This window comes from Mesocricetus auratus, unplaced genomic scaffold (assembly GCF_017639785.1).
Source record: "Mesocricetus auratus isolate SY011 unplaced genomic scaffold, BCM_Maur_2.0 Super-Scaffold_2245, whole genome shotgun sequence".
NCBI lineage: Eukaryota > Metazoa > Chordata > Mammalia > Rodentia > Cricetidae > Mesocricetus > Mesocricetus auratus.
The window spans coordinates 41,935,197-41,953,300 of NW_024429180.1; the positions used below are offsets into that span (position 1 = coordinate 41,935,197).

Here is an 18,104-nt window from a genome sequence, read left to right on the forward strand (position 1 = left end):
AAGGCCTGGCTAAAATGTAACGAGTGACACAGCAGTGTCTCCAAGTGTCACAGTTGTTCTTGAGTAAAAGCAGCATGACTAGAAAACACAGGGTTTTGTTTTTAAAGACACACTTTCTTTGAAGACTTCATTCCTGAGATAAAAATCTCCCTCATTACTTTTTCTTTCTTCCCCAAGCTACACTTGAGTTAAAGTACTGTGCATGTGTATGTGTGTGTGTATGGGGAAGGGAAGCCCAGTAATAATTAGGAAATTTTAAATCCCAGCAGAGGATATACAAACAATGACATTCTTTCCACTAACCCAGCAAATCACCTATATGCACATTAACCACTACTCTCTGAATAATTTCATAACGATTCATTTGTCCGTAATAGCAACGGGCAAGCACCATCCCCAACCATATACATCTCTCCAGTTATATATATGTATAAAAGTTCAAGGCTGTAAATGCTGTTTTATGAGCTTCTTAAAGTGAGCAGAAATTAGCGCCTACTTTTCTGTTCCTGAAAACCAGCAGTGAGTAAAAACGTTGGGAGTTACCATACTGAGCCTGTCTTCAGGGACTTCGTTCTTAATGCACTGAAATGTAGCCTTATCTCTAACACAAGCAACAGGAAGGAAACTGCACTTGACCACGTCACGGCAAGTTAGAACATGCAAAGGGCTGCACTTTACAACAGTAGAAAAACAGAAATGCAACCTAAGAGCCAAAACAACCTCACAGTGCTCTGAAAATGCCTGTTAAACATGTTTGTATATTAGTGTTTTTAAAATGTAAAGTTACCACTAACAAAATTAATGTAGGTGTTTATCACAACTGTATTAAATATTAAATGTTTACAGCCATAAATGTGGCATGAAAAGTTGAGGCTTTAAATAGTCGTGTTTTTAAAATATAGTTATTTGAAACATCTTTTATGATATAATATCAATATTTCAAAAAGATGGGAACTTGGAAGTAAAGGATGGTGACTAATCAATTTAGTTGTAAAGAAACAAGTTTGGCAACGAAGAGACATGGTGAGTCAGTTTCCTGGAAAACTCACATCTAATTAACAGGAGCTAGCCAGGTCAGGTTCACTATTTCCTAATTTCAGTCAAGCCAATCCCCTGTGAACCCCAGGTTTCAGAGATCAACATAGATCACTGTGATTTCCATAATTGGAAATAAAAATAAAATAAGGGCTAGCAATTCAAATCAGATTTTTACCCACTGAACTCACTGGTGTACAATTCTGGCCTACCCTGACACTTTCAATGGAGGTTTAACTATAGCATTAAAAAAGCACTTTTAACACAATCTGATCAATTTTTGAGCCTAGAGAAGACAATTTTTTTTCCATGTTTAAATTGAGCAACAAAGAAATAGACTTGGCCTTGCACAAACATTACGTATTGTTGCCCTTAAATTATTACAGAAGCCAATTCCTCTACAGTAGCTCTGCCTTATAAGTTACCCTGTATAAGATAGCTTTGTTTGTTTTGTTTTGTCTCCCTTCTTAACTTCCATTATCCCCATTCCTGGAACCCATTATTCCCATTCCTGGAATGTTCCCTCCCACTTCTGAATCTTATCTTCACATTCTTCAATGTTTAAATCACTTTTTTCTTTTTTTAGAGAGAGGGTGTCTTATAGACCAGGTGAGCCTCAAACCCTGGGGGAGCTAAGTTATCGTTCCCACCCCTGTGGATGGGTGATGATGATTGGCCACTCAGGTTATTTTTACAGGATGTCAATCACGTGCTGTGAGGCCAGGGTATTTTCATTGCTTGTCCTTATTTTTGAAATTCCCAAAGGTCAGTTAGTAAAACGGTATCACTGTGGAGATGTGGCTGAGAAGAGTACACAGGGTGTAGCCAAGGGTGACTTTGAACTCCTGATCATCCAGCCTACATGTCCCCAGCTCCTTCATAAGTCTCTTGACTTCATGTCTCAACCCATAAAGACTGTTCTCTTCAGAATCACAGCACTTACTGCCTATAGTGTCAACTTAACACTAACAACACATTTCAAAGTGGTGTTCACTTAATTCAACCCAAACTAATGTTTCAGCACTTGTTGCTGTCTGAAAGCCAGTATGCAGGCATCAAAAAGAAACAGGGCAAAACCTCTCCTGGGGAAAAAAAACAGAGTTTCACATTTCTTCTGTACCCACCAAACCTGTGTGCCCATACTAATGATAAGAAGGTTCATGTTAATGACAGATACTGTTTTAAATGCCTATTGTTGAATATTCAAGCTATTTCTACATAGATTCTTGAGTTAGCAATGAAATGCTTTTGGGAAAGAAGAAATTATTATCAACTTCAAACCCAAGAGCCACAAATACAAACAGGATTGAGGGATGTCTGTGACACAGAAGTTTTTCTGTAAACGGTTAGGTTCAAGGGTTTTCTTATTAAGTACAGTGGACCCATGTGAATCATCTGTACAAAGTTCTAAAGTGTACTTCTCAACCACATCTCCACAGTGCTACAGTGTTTTACCAACTGACCTTTGGAAATTTCAAAAATAAGGACAAGCAATGAAAATACCCTGGCCTCACAGCACATGATTGACAGCCTGTAAAAATAACTTGAGTGACCAATCATCATCACCCATCCACAGCGGTGGGAACGATAACTTAGCTCCCCCAGTTTCTGTTCCCATGGATAAGGAAGTTCATTAGCTCAAATCAGAGGGAAAGCATTTTCTTTAATTAGGCCTCTGACGCTCTCTGCCTCCCTCCTTCTCTGCCTCCTTCCTGTGTGGGTATCCCATGGCTTTAAAGTGGTCTTGAGGAAAACCCTTTCTGATTCTTACTAGACATACCTTCTGTGTACGTAAAGAATACTGAAATAACACAGCTCAGCTGTACTAACTTTATTTAGTGACAAATCTGATACCTAAACCAGAAATCAAGTTTATCTCGTGGTCTGTAAGCACAACACAGCTAATACTAGACTCTCATTTCTTAAATTAAAACTCAATTACTATGATTCAGTCTTGCTTCTAAATCCACCCAGACCTTTCTGCTATTAGTTTAAAACACATATTTAAGTAAATGTATATACCTTTTTTTAAAAAAAGATTTTATTTATTCTATTATGAATACAACATCCTGCCTCTATGTATGTCTGCACGCCAGGAGAGGGCACCAGATCTCATTACGGATGGTTGTGAGCCACCATGTGGTTGCTGGGAATTGAACTCAGGACCTCTGGAAGAGCAGTCAGTGCTCTTAACCTCTGAGCCATCTCTCCAGCCCCCCCCCCTTTTTTTTTTTTTGGTTTTTCAAGACAGGGTTTCTCTGTGTAGCTTTGGAGCCTATCCTGGTAATCGCTCTGTAGCCCAGGCTAACCTCTAACTTACAGAGATGCACCTGCTTCTGCCTCCTGAATGCTGGGATTAAAGGTGTGTGCCACCAACGCCCAGCTTGTAGATACCAAATTTAAGGGGGAAACTCCACTTTATAATTCTCTCCAAATCCAGCCACTAACCTCCTAGTCAGGTCCATCTCAGAGTCTCTGAGTCACTGTGTCTAAAATGTCCAAAACAGATACCATGAAGTTATTCCAGTTCAGAAAAAAAAAAAAATGTGGGCATTAAGAGTGAAAACAACTGAGTCTGTTCTACCCTAAGACAATTAAAATCCTCAGTAAATTTTAAATGTGTTTAAAGACTAGGCATGGAGGCACAAGCCAGTAATTACAGGCAGGAGTTTGAGGCCAGCCTGGGCTACATAACCAGCCCTTATCTAAAATAGTAAAACAATAATACCAAACTTGTTTAAATTTATGCATTAATAAGCCATATATTCAGGAACATTGCTGCTATAATAGTTCCCAAACACGTTTTTACAGCATTATAAAGCATCAAGGAAAAAGGAGAACTGTCTTCATTTACCATAGAGTCACATGCTGCTACCTTACTTACACATTTTTGAGAAGTAATCAAGTTGGGCATCCAAACAAATTTCCAGACTAGCTCTAGTGTCTTTCTCCTTTGGAGAGCTATGCCACAGAAATGCTTAGAATTAAGATTACTAAGCTCTGGGGTTGGAGAGATGTCTGCTCAGTGGTTAAGAACACTAACTAGTCTTCCAGAGGTCCTGAGTTCAATTCCCAGCAACCACATTGTGGCTCACAACCATTTGTAATGAGATCTGGAGCCCTCTTCTGGCCTGCAGGCATACATGCAGACAGAACACCATATACATAACAAATACATCTCTTAAAAAAAAAAAAGATTCCTAAGCTGTCATCACCAATCTTCACACTTGAGGGAAAATCATAAAACAAAAAATTACAGGAATGAATTCTAGCCTCAGACCACTTGGGCTCTGCCTCTGAGGCGCAGTTTCCATACATTCAATGACTCCTCATTCTGTTAAATGGGCATAATAAACAGCAAAGAAATCTAGAGCAGTGAAAGTCGTCTGAAATGCTTGTACAGGAAACAGTCTGTATGCCAGTGGTAGAGCCCTTGCCTAGAAAGACACTGGCTTCAGTCCTAGTCCTGCTTAAAGAAAAAGCCAAATACATGTGCAGAATGCCTGGCATAGAAGCTGAACTCAATAAACATTAGCTTAATTATAGCTCTGAGTATAGCGTGCAAAATATGCAACAGGTGCACCTCAGGTCCCTAATTATTTCTTAAGTCCCATTTCTGTAATCACCGAGAGTCTTCACCACAATTACTGGCTCAACTCCAACACCATGGCCCATTAGCAACAAAATCTAAGTTGACTCCAGTGCCTTGCATTCTGGTATCCTCTTGATAAATCCAGTTGTTTAAAGGTTAGGACTTTAAAACTTCACTTATGGGGCTGGAGAAATGGCTCAGCAGTTAAGAACATTGGCTGCTCTTTTAAAGGGTTTAATTCTCAGCAATCACATGGTGACCCTCACCCATCTGTAACTCCAGTGCCAGGAAATATGATCAACCTCACCCACCTGGTGCACAGATATACATACAGGTAAAACACTCCTGCATAGAAAATAAACAAATATTTGTTAAAAAACTTAACGGAGTCTAGTTAGGCCCCTATCCCAAACATGGTAACTTTATCAGTTTTAAAAACAAAACACTGGTTCACATCAATATCCACAACTCAATTCAAATTGGTTTTGCCTAATTATTACAAAGTATTTCAAATATAAGAAAAATATTAAAATCAATCTTTCAATGATCACAAAGCATAAAATATAGGATTTTGTTGTTGTTGTTGTTGTTTTTGAGACAGGGTTTCTCTGTGAAACAGTCTTAGCTATCCTAGAAATCTCTCTGTAGACCAGCAAACCAGGCTGGCCTCAAACTCACAGAGATCCACCTGCCTCTGCCTCCCAAGTGCTGGAATTAAAGGTGTGAGTCACCACTGCCCATTTTAGGATTTCTTGAGAAGCATTTCATATATAAAATATGAAAAATTTATTAAGATTTTTAACATAATTAATATATTAAGATTTTTTTAGCCGGGTGGTGGTGGCACATGCCTTTAATCCCAGCACTTGGGAGGCAGAGGCAGGCGGATCTCTGTGAGTTTGAGGCCAGCCTGATCTACACAATGAGTTCTAAGACAGCCAAGCAGAGAAACCCGGTTTAAAAAAAACAGAAAACAAAACAAACAAATAAAAATATTTCTTTATCTTTTTTTAAATTTCTATAGTACAAACACATTCTGTGGAAAATGATAAACAAGGAGACTCAAACAAACAAAAGATTTTAGACTAGATCATTCTAGTTCAAAAAAGTAAAGGGCATCAGCAAAGAGGAATGGGCTACTTGAATGGTTAATCAATTATTCAGATGACATTTGTGTTTATGTACATAAGCTAGTGGGGCAGCAACATCTTAGTAAATGGAATTCTATAATAACTGTACAACTAATACCTGAAATGGAAGTATCCTTACATCAAGCCATAACTAATAAATAGACTTTTGCAAAATCAAATTGAAAAGTAATTAAAATCTATTAAAAGAAATGCATCAGAATTAAAGAACACAAGATGAAAAAAGAGAAACCCCACATAAAAATTAGAAATCAGAAATAGGAAACCCACAGACTATAATACTGGAATTTTTGTGTGGTGGACCACACAAAACTGGGCTTTTTTTTCTAATCTGTTTTTCAATGTGTTAGAATGCTAGGCAACAGAAGAGAAAATCAAGTCTATGTTTATCAAACTAAACTGCACAACCTTCCTGCCCTCTGCATACATTCAATCTAAAAATTTTGTAGAATCACATGTTTGAGAGTTAAGAAAAAAAACCACACTATGGGTAACTGGGGACGACACACTCATTGAAAAGGTAAAGATTTGGGCCTAAAGCAATCTGACCCATGCAAAGACACAGGCATTTAGTAGCAAAGAAAAGACAAGGGCCCAGTCTCTGCCTGCTCCTCTATCTATACTAACAGAACTCCATTAATGATTTTATTAGCAGAGTATGGGAGCTGGGCATACAGCTCAGTGTATGCCCTTGCATGCACAAGGCCCTGAGTTTAATCCCCAGAACCAAAATCAAGCATCCATTGCCAAAGTACTCAACCACACTCTAGCACAGCTACTAGCTGAAATGTCTTGGTAAAATATTTCATGCATCCTCTTGATACTTGGGATAGATCACTTTTTTGCTTGGTTGGTTTTTGGTTTTTTGAAAAAGGGTTTCTCTGTATTGTTTTGGAGGCTGTGCTGGCACTTGCTCTGTAGACCAGGCTGGCCTTGAACTCACAGAGATCCGCCTGCCTCTGCCTCCCGAGTGCTGGGATTAAAGGCGTACGCCACTAATGCCTGGCAGGATAGATCACTTCTAGCCATGTGTTTAGTTGGAACTGAAAGAAAGGTTTGCAGATAGTTTTACTATTACTATTGATACCCAAGTCTACCATATTCATCTTCTTACTTTACAGCTGCACTCAACCTTAAAAGCCTGTAACTATAGTTCCTAGGAATCCATCGCCCTCTTCTGGCTTCTGTGGGCACCAACACACATATGGTTCATGTACATCCAAAAGAGTAAAACATAAAATAAATTATATAAATCTTTTAAAAGAAAAGTAAATGTGAATATGGAGGGAGGCGGGGACACCATAATGTAATTGCCATTCTGTGAATAGAGCTGAATTTTCCAAACAAGAACACTATTAGTCTTTTAGTTACCTATAGTAAGGGGAAAGGGTAATAATTTTATTTATTCAAACTTTTAAGACTTTTTTTCTACGCTTATGAGTGTTTTGCCTGAATGTATGCATGTACACCATATGCATGCCCAATGCCTGTGGATGTCAGAAGAGGGCGTCAGACTTCCTGGAACTGGTTATGGGTGGTTGTGAGTTACAATGTAGGTACTGGGAACACTTGGGTCCTCTGCAAGAACAGCAAGTGCTCCTAAGTGCTGAGCCATCTCTCACGACAATAATTTTAAAATAAACCTTACTATAAAGATCTCTCTAAGCCAAGTATCACACATATACAAAATGGGGGTGGGCACAAGTTAATGCTGAAAATAAATCATTTCTCATTGCATTCAGGAGTTTCATAATTTAATTTAAAAAATACAACAGGTATGGTAAACTTTAACCCCAGCACTCAGAAGGCAAGAGGCAAGCAGATCTCTAAGGGTTCAAGGCCAGGGAGCTAGAGAGATGCTCAGCAGTTAAAGGCACTGACTGTTCTTCCAGAGAATCCAGGTTCAATTTCCAGAACCCACCTGGCAGCTCACAACTGTCTGTAACTCCAGTTCCAGGGAACTCAACACCCTCACTAAGACACGCACGCAAGCAAAACACTAAATTAAGAATAAATGAATTTTTAAAAAAGTTTGAGGCCTACCAGATCCACATAGCAAGTTCCAGGCCAGCCAAGATTACATAGTTAAGACCTGTCTCAAAAAAGCAAAATAAATAATAAAATGCTTGGGGCTAAAGAGATTAGAGAGATGACTGGTGAGTTACAAACTGCTATCCTTTGTTGTTGTTGTTCTTTTGTTGGGGTTTTTGGAGGCAGAGTTTCTCTGTGGCTTTGGAGGCCACAGAGAACTAGCTCTTGTAGACCAGGCTGGCCTCGAAGAACAAACTGCTATCCTAAGAGGACCAAAATTCATTCCCAAGCACTGCTGTGTGGTATACTCACACACAAATAAAAATAAAAATCTCTTTAAAATAAAATGCTTAAAAGCAAGACATGTTGGTATTCATCTGTAATCCCAATATTTGCAAGGTAGAGAGGCAGGAGAATCTGTTCTAGCCTGGCTTAGACCACAGGAGACCCTGTCTTAAAACAAACAAAAAAGCCTTTGCTATCGTAACCTTTTAAAAAATTAACTTTTTAATTTTTCAAATACTCAAAGGAATACAAAATTGTCTCTGTGAGTGGAGGTGTATCTTAGAAAAAAACAAAGGAATATAACCAAGTTTCTGTAATTTGTACCATACCACATATATGACCACCAGCTTGGTTTCGTTTGTTTCTTGGAGTTGAACTCAGAGTCCTTCTCAACCTTTTCATCTGTCTCTGAAGTGCTGGACTTCAAGTGTATACAATCACACTGGTCTCCCATGTCTTTTAAGTAGCTAGCTATTCAGTACAGCTACGTAATATTGGCCATTTGTTAATTTAAATCAACTGTCTTGTCTTTAGTTATCTAATTAAGAAAGGTCATTTTTAAATTGAGGGACAGCACAGGGGAGTGAGGCACCCATAACTTTATGGAAACTGACTTACTGTCATACAAACACCGCATGAAAGGTGGCGTGCACATAAAGCCTCAGACAAGGCTCTGGCGGCCCAGGCAAAGCTGAAGCAGGTCTCTCCCCAATCAAACTCACCTTGGCTTCAACTATGATCATTTTCAAAAGCATCAAAACGCTCAACCAAGCCGGCTGACTTTCTGTACTTCTGCCTTTCTGCTGACACCAGAGGAGCAGTTCCAGGGCTCTGAGGGAGGCTGCAATTACTCCCCACACCTGAAATTCCTGTTCTTTCACATACCTCTCCACTTTCCATTATTGGCCACTCGGCTTACCCGGTGTCAGGTTGCACCCAGGCAGCATTTATAGTACCTGAAAAGCCAAGAGCTCTCATACCTAGACCTGTTCATACCTGTGGTCTCAGGATTAACTCTTTCTGAACATGTTCTGAAAACATGAAACTTTAAAAGAGAAACAGTGAATGGTAATCATAAATTTAGTCATGAAAAAAGTTTTAATTCCTTTCTCAAAAGGCTAAAAGTTATCCTCAGCAAAATATTAAATTATGCTTTATTATGCAAATTATCCATCTTCTGTCCAGTACCTAAAACCTGAACTCTGACAAAAAAAAAATCTACCGAGGGAATGCAAACATGTTAAAACGTCCTTATCAGTAAAACCTGTTCAGGCAACTAAACATTTTTCTCTGCAACAAACAGGAAATAACTTGCGCAATAACTTGCAAGAGATCTGTATTCCATTTCTGTGGCTGTCTATTCCTCTGGTTAATATTTTCATTTTAGGAAAAGCAGGCTCTAGCGCCATGGTTCGCCCATCTGAGAGAACAGCTGATTCCCATCAGTAACATTTAGGCTTTGGCACTGACTGAGGAAAGCCAGAGAACGTGCTTAACCTCCAGGGCCAGGTGTCCTTCCACAACAATCCCTAGCATCTGCAAGTTAAGACACCAAGCCTGAGGGACAAATCGAGATCCTGTCTTTAAATGGATTGGGGGTGGGGGTGGACTCGGTTAGTAAAGTGAGTTCTGTCTCCAGAACCTACACCATGTGTGACGGTGCCTGCTTGCTTAGGAGACGGAGGAGGATGATCCTTGGTGCCTGCCGGCCAGACAGGCTAACCTAAATGAGTTCCAGGCCAATGAGAGACTCTGTCTTATAGTTGGGGAATCCTTATAATAATCCCCATGACTAACGGGCACCTCAGCTTCTAAACGCAGGGAAAATCAAACATCAGCAGCACCAAGACCACAAAGGCAGAGACAGGAAAGCAGAAGGCATGGGCTTAGTAATACAGGGTACACAATTAAAATACTGACAATGTTTAAAAAGCATTTTCATGACTATTTTCCTATTTATAAATCTTAGTAACAAACTTCATTGTAAGTAATCTGAAGATTTGTGACATATACGGGCTAAATTTTTAGGACGTTCATCTTTTAAAATACAAGTACTCAATTATTGAATCCATTTCAGCTACATTAACTACATCTTCAGCTCCTTAAACTGTGGGAGATCTAGTGACAGAATGTGAGGGTCATAAACACTTGCAACAGTAAATTTCCCCCACCTCCACGGCTTGTTTTTGAGGCAGAGTCTCAGTGTGTAGCCCCAGCTGGTCTCGAACTCGATATGCAGACTAGGCTGGTCTTGAAATCAAAGATCCACCGCCCTCTGCTTCAGTCTTTGCCTCGGCCTCCAGAGTGTTGAGATTAAAGGTGTGCACCACCACTACAGGAAATAAAGGTCAGGTAGTGACACACACCTCTAAGAGCTAGTTCCAGGACAGCCTCCAAAGCTACAGAGAAACCCTGCCTGGAAACCCCTTCCCGACCCCCCAAAAATTTTAGCTTGGGATTAAGACAGAATTCCCAACAATTTGGAAATAGCCCTAAACATATTTCTGACATTTTTGTACCATGTATTTATATGAAGCATCATTCTCTGCTTGATTAATTATAAAATCAAAATATCAAACAACTCTGAAAAATGTCCCACAGTATCAAATATTCAGTGGAGATTTAATTATTTCATGTGAAAATAAACAAGTAATCCTCGTGAGTATATAAATTTGTCTGTCTTTAATAAATGATAAAATTATATATATATATATACAAAAGCAGTGTTCTGTTCAATTTTTTACATTCATTTCGTGTGTACATGAGTATGTGGTTGGTGTTGTCAGTGAACAGCTTTGCAGGGATCCATTCTCCCCTTCCTCCTGTGGGTCCTGTGGATGTACTTGAATCGGTAGGATTCCCAGCAAGCCTCTCTACTCACCACTGGACCTTACATTCTTTATGGTTTACTATCAGCAAAGGTTTGCTTTGTACACCTATTTTACATAAGCCTATAATCGGGGGTCCATGTAAAATTTCTCATGAGAAAAAAAAAGTAGCTGTAATTAGAAAAGTCCCAAGAAGCTCTAAAGTGTTTCAGTGACACTGACTGAAGTTTTCTCCAATAGGAAATGGTTAACTATATTCCTTTGATGTCTATCTAGAACTAATCAAAAGATCTCAAACATCTATGTTTAGAGGCACCTCTACTATTGACGGATTCAGTGGTAAGAATCATGAGTATTCACTGAATTTACCTAATTGCAGTCCTGTGGAAAATACAGAAAAATAATACATCATCCTTGATCCATGAAGTTTACAGTGTAGTTCAGTAAATAAGATGACTACAGTTAAACCCCAGAAGGCAGTATTTAATTGTTAATAAAGCAGGTCAATGATGTATCCTTGTAGACAGTCCAGGGGTTTTCAAAAAAGAGTTCTAACAACAGAGTGGGGTGCCTGTGCTTGCAAAGCCCAACGCAAGTCCTACTAATATGGGACTACTGTTCCAAAATGACAAGAATAGCTGTGACCAGCATGCACAGATGATGGCAAAAGTGACAGCTTCCCTTCACTGGTATAAGATACTCTCCTTTAACCCTTTGTTAATAGCATAGATACCCTCAACACAGGCTTTTCAAGTGCTTGGGTTATTGCAAAAAAAAAAAAAAAAAGGAAAGAGAGAGAGAGAAATTTAAATAAACAAAACTCACTTAACTGATGACCTGTGTTTTTTCTCTGTCTAAGAATTAGAAGGGAAGAAACAGAGGGATGGAAGTACACACCTGGAATTCTAGCACCAGGAAGGCAGAGGCATGAGGAGGCAATTATAAGGCCAACTTGGTCCACACAATGAGTTCCTGTATCAAAAACGCGCCAGATGTGGAGGTACGTGCCTACTGTCCCAGCCTAGGCTACACAGGGAGCTGAAGGCCATCCTGAGTTGTGTGCTTAGACCTTATCTCAAGTAACTTAAGCAGCATTGAAAAGCTAAGCAGTGGTGCTGGCCTGTCCCCAGCTACTCAGAGGCCTGGCAAGAAAACCAAAAGCTGAAGCTTGAGCTACAAAATGAGGTCAAGGCCAGTCTAGCAACTCATTGAGTGAGACCCAGTCTCAAAATCTGTAAAAAAAAAAAAAGTTAAAAAACACAAACAGTAGCTGGGCGGTGGTGGTGCATACATTTAATCCCAGCACTCGGGAGGCAGAGGCAGGCGGATATCTGAGTTTGAGACCAGTCTAGTGTACAAGATCTCATTCCAGGACAGCCTCCAAAGCCACAGAGAAACCCTGTCTCGAAAACAAACAAAACAAACAAAAACACAGTTTAAATGAGGGCTGGGTTCTCTGGCATAATGCTTGCCCAATATATATAAGACCCCAGATTTAATCCCCACTACCACCAAAAATTCGCAAAATCCTTTCTCCTCTCCTCTCCCCTCCCCTCCCCCCCCCCTAACATGGTCTCACTGTTTAATCCTGGCTGGTCTGGAACACAATACACAAAAGAGGCTGGCCTCAAATTCACAGAGAGGCACCTGCCTCTCTCAGCCTCCTGAGTGTTGTAATTAAAAGTGTGCAGCACCACATCCAACCAAGATCTTTAAAAACATGATTCTATTACATTCTTTGTACAAGCTATTCAACTAAACACCAAAATAACTTGCATTCACTTGGATAGCAGCACAAATGAAATATGTGGACTAGCTGCATCTATGCGTGACTATATGTTGTCAAGTTGAACTAAAAGCATTTAATAGTGAGCTATTCAATAAAGCAAATGATATCCAAGACAACTAATTTTCTTCGCTACTTAATACAGCCTGCTCTCACCAGCATCCAGGAAAGCTTAACCTCTAAGGACACAGTTCAGTGGAGAAGCCTGGACACCCATTTAGCGTGTACAAAACCATGGCTTTGATCCCTGGCCCCACAGAAAAAAAAAGGAAGGAAGGAAGAGAAGAGAGAAAGGCAGAAGGAAGAAGTGCTCACTTCAACTATTTCTTGCAAATAAAGCACAAAGCAAGTTGTAGAGAAGACACATTCTAGTGCTTTAATCAGCCTGTTGATCTGGTTCCAGGGTAGAGCTATCAAGTGTGTATCCGCACCTATGCTTGTACATAGAGCTATCAAGTGTGTATCCGCACCTGTGCTTGTACATAGGTACAACCTGAGTACTGAGCAAACAAAAATAAAGGCAATTAAGGTGTGATCTTTGTCCTCAGTCGGCTCGGTTCCTAAGAACGTGAAACGGGGAGCAGACAACTAAATGTAAATAAATGAATCAACCAAATGATGGGGGCAGGAGATACATACTTGTGAGATGGAGAAAACTTCACAAAGTGACATGGGGGCTATTTCATTAGTGATAACTCCTATCCTGCCTTCCCAAGTTCACAGGCTGTGAGAGGGAGCAAAGGCGACACTGGCAGGGAATCTAAAAGGAGGAGGGACAGTCCTAGCAGAAAACAAGCATTTCCACAGAGCAATGAGACTGTCTCACCTCTTCCCTTATCTTCAGCAATTTTTGTGAGTGTAGATAGATTTTTCCACATTCAAGACACAATGGAAACCAAGAAAATGTTTAAAAGGCATACGAAAGAAAATACAATACAACCATCTACTCTGATATAGTAAGACCACAAAAATACATTTTTTTCTTTAAACACTTTCCTCCATTGTTTGGATTAAATATATTTGGTAAGGCTGGGCATAGTGATACACACCTTTATTTTACAGAAGCAGGTGGATCTCTGTGAGTTTGAGGCCAGCCTGGTCTGCATAGAGAGTTCCAGGACAGCCAGAGCTATATAACAGAGAGAGCCTGTCTCCAAAGACTGAAGTGAAATAAATAAGTATACTCATAAGCCCCAAGTCTCAGTAAGAGGTCCTGCCTCAAAAAATGATAGCTCTGTAGTGCAGGAGTTGTGGCTCGCTGGCAATGAACATGCTTATCATGTCCAAGCCCTGGGTTTAGTTCCTAGCTCTAAAAGTAAAAAGCACGGCTCTTAGCAATAACACCAAGGCTGACTTCTTCCCTACATGTGTACACACACCTCACACACATGTGCACACATATGAGTTCATGCAAGCATATGCCAAGTGAACAGTTCCTGAGGAACAACTCCTCTGGTTCCTAAGGAATGCCACCCAAGTTGGCCCTGGCCTCCAGTGCCCCCCACACACACACACGTGCATACATACTCTCACACTAAGATATACTTGAACTTAGGGTGGAGGTACATGCCTATAATCCCAGTACTTAGGAGACTAAGTCCATAGAATCATGAGTTCAATGGCAACCTGGGTACATATACTCTCAGAAAACAAAACAAAATCACAAAAGAAAACACCTTTTAAATGTGTAAAACTTGTGTTTTCTTATCAAGTCCTGTAACTAACATCAAATGGCCACTTCATATCCATAAAATCCATGTAACACAAAGAAGCCTACAATACTCCTATAGTCAATGAGTACAAAAGCTTAATGCAACAAGCTTTATGCTTAACTGGGCTCCCTGATGGGAAATTGAAGCAGCAATTGTACATCTGTGTCTCTGTTCCTCTCTTCGTGGTTTAACTGACAGGAAGCACAGAACAAGATATGGCATACAAACGTCAAGTACTTCCTGCCTTCTCTGCTGCATCTTACTTTATAAATAGTTCAATTGCCCATGTGAAAATATAGTAAAGTATGATATCAGAAACACAAAAAGAGAAAAGACAATAAAAGTATGCTGGTATTGAGATCTAAGGCTCAATATGCACACAAAAGAACAATGTTCAAGTCCTCTGAAGTATTTCTAGGAATGAATACCAAAGATCAAAACACTGTGGCCAGGCCTGAAGGACTGCTACAGAGCAAGAGGAAACCAGGCGACTTAGTAAATCCCTGTCTCAAAGGAAAAATACCAAAAGGACTGGAGCTATTGCTAAATGGTAAGGTACTTATCTATCATGCAAAAGACCCTGGGTCCAAGGGGGGAAAAAATTAAACGCGCGCGCACACACACACACACACACACACACACACACACACACACACACACGATGAATAAAACAGCAGAATATGCCTTCAAACTATTTCACCTGTTTCAAGAGTTTGCCTATTTCAACAGTAACATTTACTATCCTCCCTAACCCTAGTTTTACATATCAAAACAAACAGGGGAGGCAGAGGAAGCCTGGATCTCTCTGAATTTGAGGCCAGCCTGAGCTTCATAAAGCATTCTAGGCCAGCCGGGGCTACATAGTGAGCCTCTGTCTTTAAGCAAGCAAATAAATAAAATAGATAAGCCTATAGCTCCGTGGTATATAGCATGGTGGGCAAGATATAACATGCCCACCTCCAAAAATGACTCAGCAACACAGAACTGATTAATTTACCACCTCATCTTTGGGGTTTGGCTACTTTTTCTATGATAGGTTCTCATATAAACCGAACTGTTCTCCAACTCCCTATGCAACCAAAGGATGGCAGTGAACTTCAAATCCTCCGGTATCCACTTCCAGACATGATTCATACTATACAGACACACTACCAACTAAGCTATACCCAGACTGCTGGTTACTTTTATAAAGCCTTTTGTATGTCTTGGATTATTATCTGTGCCCCAAACCACCAACAAACTACCTCTTCTTTCTCAAAGAACAAGTCAAAAACTTGCTTCGTGTAATTTATTTATATATCTACCATCAACTATACAAAATTCAAGCAAAACTATTCTCAGTAAATAAATTCAGTTACATCAAGTCATTTTAACCTAACTTCCAATTAATTGAAATGAACACAGGTGCTCAGTGGTTCATCATGTCTCCGAAACTAAAATCTTTATGAATGATCACAATTCATCACTCAGACCTCCTGTTCTAGATCAACATGGGTAGGCAAAATGCAGCTATCTTCCCCACTAATACTAGTCAGTTCTTACCCAGCTATAAAATAGACTCTACTTCAACTATAATTTTACCAGGCTTTAGAAAGTGCTGGGCAGTGGTGGCACATGCCTCTAATTCCAGCACTTGAGAGTCAGAGGAAGGCAGATCTGAGTTCAAGGCCAGCCTAGTCTACAGAGCAAGTTCCATGACAACCTCCAAAGCTACAGAGAAACCCTGTCTCAAAAAACCAAAGAAAATGTCATTGTCTAAAAGTGACATTGTTCATATCACATAAGCCCACTGAGAGCACCCTATGACTTTTTTCCTATTAGAATTTAACATACACTTACTATTCAGGTTTAAGTGAGGCACTATGCTCCTCCAGTACAAAATTTTATAGGCTGGCATGAATATACAGTTTCATTTCTACCTAACATTTTCAAATGAAAGGCTAAAACTCATTCTTTTCAATGGCTATTAGTGCCTTAATACAACTCTAATGAATACCTCCAATTGAAACCTGAATATTGAGCTGGGGTGTAACTTGGTAGTTCACCATTTACTTAGCCTATGCAAGGCTGAGAAGTGTGAGAGGGAGACAGGGAGAGGGAATGAGAATAGAAGGGCTAAAGATATAGCTCAGTGCTCGAATGACTTGCCTAGAATGTTCAAGGCCCTAGGTTTCATTCCCAAGCACGTATGTATACACACACATACATATTCTCTCTCTCTCTCTCTCTCTCTCTCTCTCTCTCTCTCTCTCTCTCTCTCTCTCTCTCTCTCTCTCTCTCTCTCTCTCTTCCAATGCTTTCTAACAAACTTTAAAAAAACTTAAACACAATGTACATGGAATTTTTAAGCACCAAACACTCTCCAGAACTTAAGTGCTTAAGAACATATTAAACTATACTAAACCAATTTATAATTACTGGGCTTTCATTATAACAGATATTTTAAATGTACAAAGTAAACTATCTTCAAAGATGCCTCTCACAATAAGTGTTCCGACTTTATGCAGAATATAGATACAATACATTTCCTGTGGCAGCTTTAACGGAAAGACTAAATGTATAAATGAAAGTTCTCTTTCAAACCTTCTTAAAATACTTCTTTAATTCAAACTGAAACTTTGTTTTTCTTGTGGTACTAAGGATTGAAGCAGGCCACCTGCACACTAGGCAAGCAGCCTACCATAGAGCTGTACCACTGTCTCGAGTCTGAAACTCTATACAGCACTCAAAGTTCTTCCAGTTAATAACACAATAAAGAACTGTAAACTAGGTGTGGTGATGCTTGCCTGTAATCCCAAAGCTGGGAAGCTGAGGTGAAGAATTCAAGGTCAGCCTGGGCTAAATAGGGAGACCCTGTCTCAAAAAAAAAAAAAAGAAGAAGAAGAAGAAGAGGAGGAGGAGGAAGGAAGGAAGGAAGGAAGGAAGGAAGGAAGGAAGGAAGGAAGGAAGGAAGGAAGGAAGGAAGGAAGGAAGGAAAAAAGAGCAAAACAACTACAAAAGGAATGGTGGTGGTGGAGAGATGACTCAGAGGTTGAGAGTACTTGCTGCTCTTCCAGAAGACCAGAGTTCAGTTCTCAGCACCCATGTTAGTTAGGTTCCTTACAGCCATTAGTAACCCCAGCTCCCAAAGTATCAGAAACCTCTTTTTCATAAAAAGGAGAATTTTTAAAAGCAAGGAAAACTTAAAATGTACTGACAACTGATCTACTAGAAGTTAATTTAAAGGCACATTTCACCTGTTGCTCTAAAGGACATTAATATGGTTGATACCACGGTTAACTCCTTCTCTATTGAAGTTAAAGTCACCATACGAAAGCCTCTCAGAGCACTGAAGCAGCAAGCAGCAGCTTCCTTCTACCCTCCAGCTTCCCGTTTCCAAGGCAAAGGCACAGAGGCTCACACCAAGTACTTTCGCTTTCTTTGAGACCTTTGATTTCTTCATCGGGTGCCCAAAATACAAAAATACTCCACTATAAAGCCAAGTTTGGCATAAACTTTCTGCCACATAGTTTTGTGGATATGCCATCACCTACTTACCCAATCGATAATTTTTGAACAAATGGATCATTTCCAGGGTGGCACTTTTGTAGTGGTTCTCAAAAAGTGATTCTCAGATCCACAAGGGACCTAGAAGCCTTCTCAACTCTTCATTAGGCCAAAATGGTCCTCATTTGACAACCTAAGTGT

The 18,104-nt window shown here is 39.8% G+C and overlaps 1 protein-coding gene across 5 annotated transcripts in view; it reads right to left on the reverse strand.

The window, feature by feature from the left end:
- The window catches only part of Elf1 (E74 like ETS transcription factor 1), a 90,418-nt gene that overhangs the window by 34,034 nt on the left and 38,280 nt on the right, over positions 1-18,104 (reverse strand). The window contains exon 1 of one of the 5 annotated variants that reach the window (XM_013114057.3): positions 8,814-8,960. The exons of the other annotated variants lie outside the window; for them this stretch is intronic. The gene's annotated coding sequence lies outside the window, so the exon portion shown is untranslated. Of the gene's footprint in view, positions 1-8,813; positions 8,961-18,104 lie in introns of those variants that run through there. 5 annotated transcript variants of the gene reach the window in all.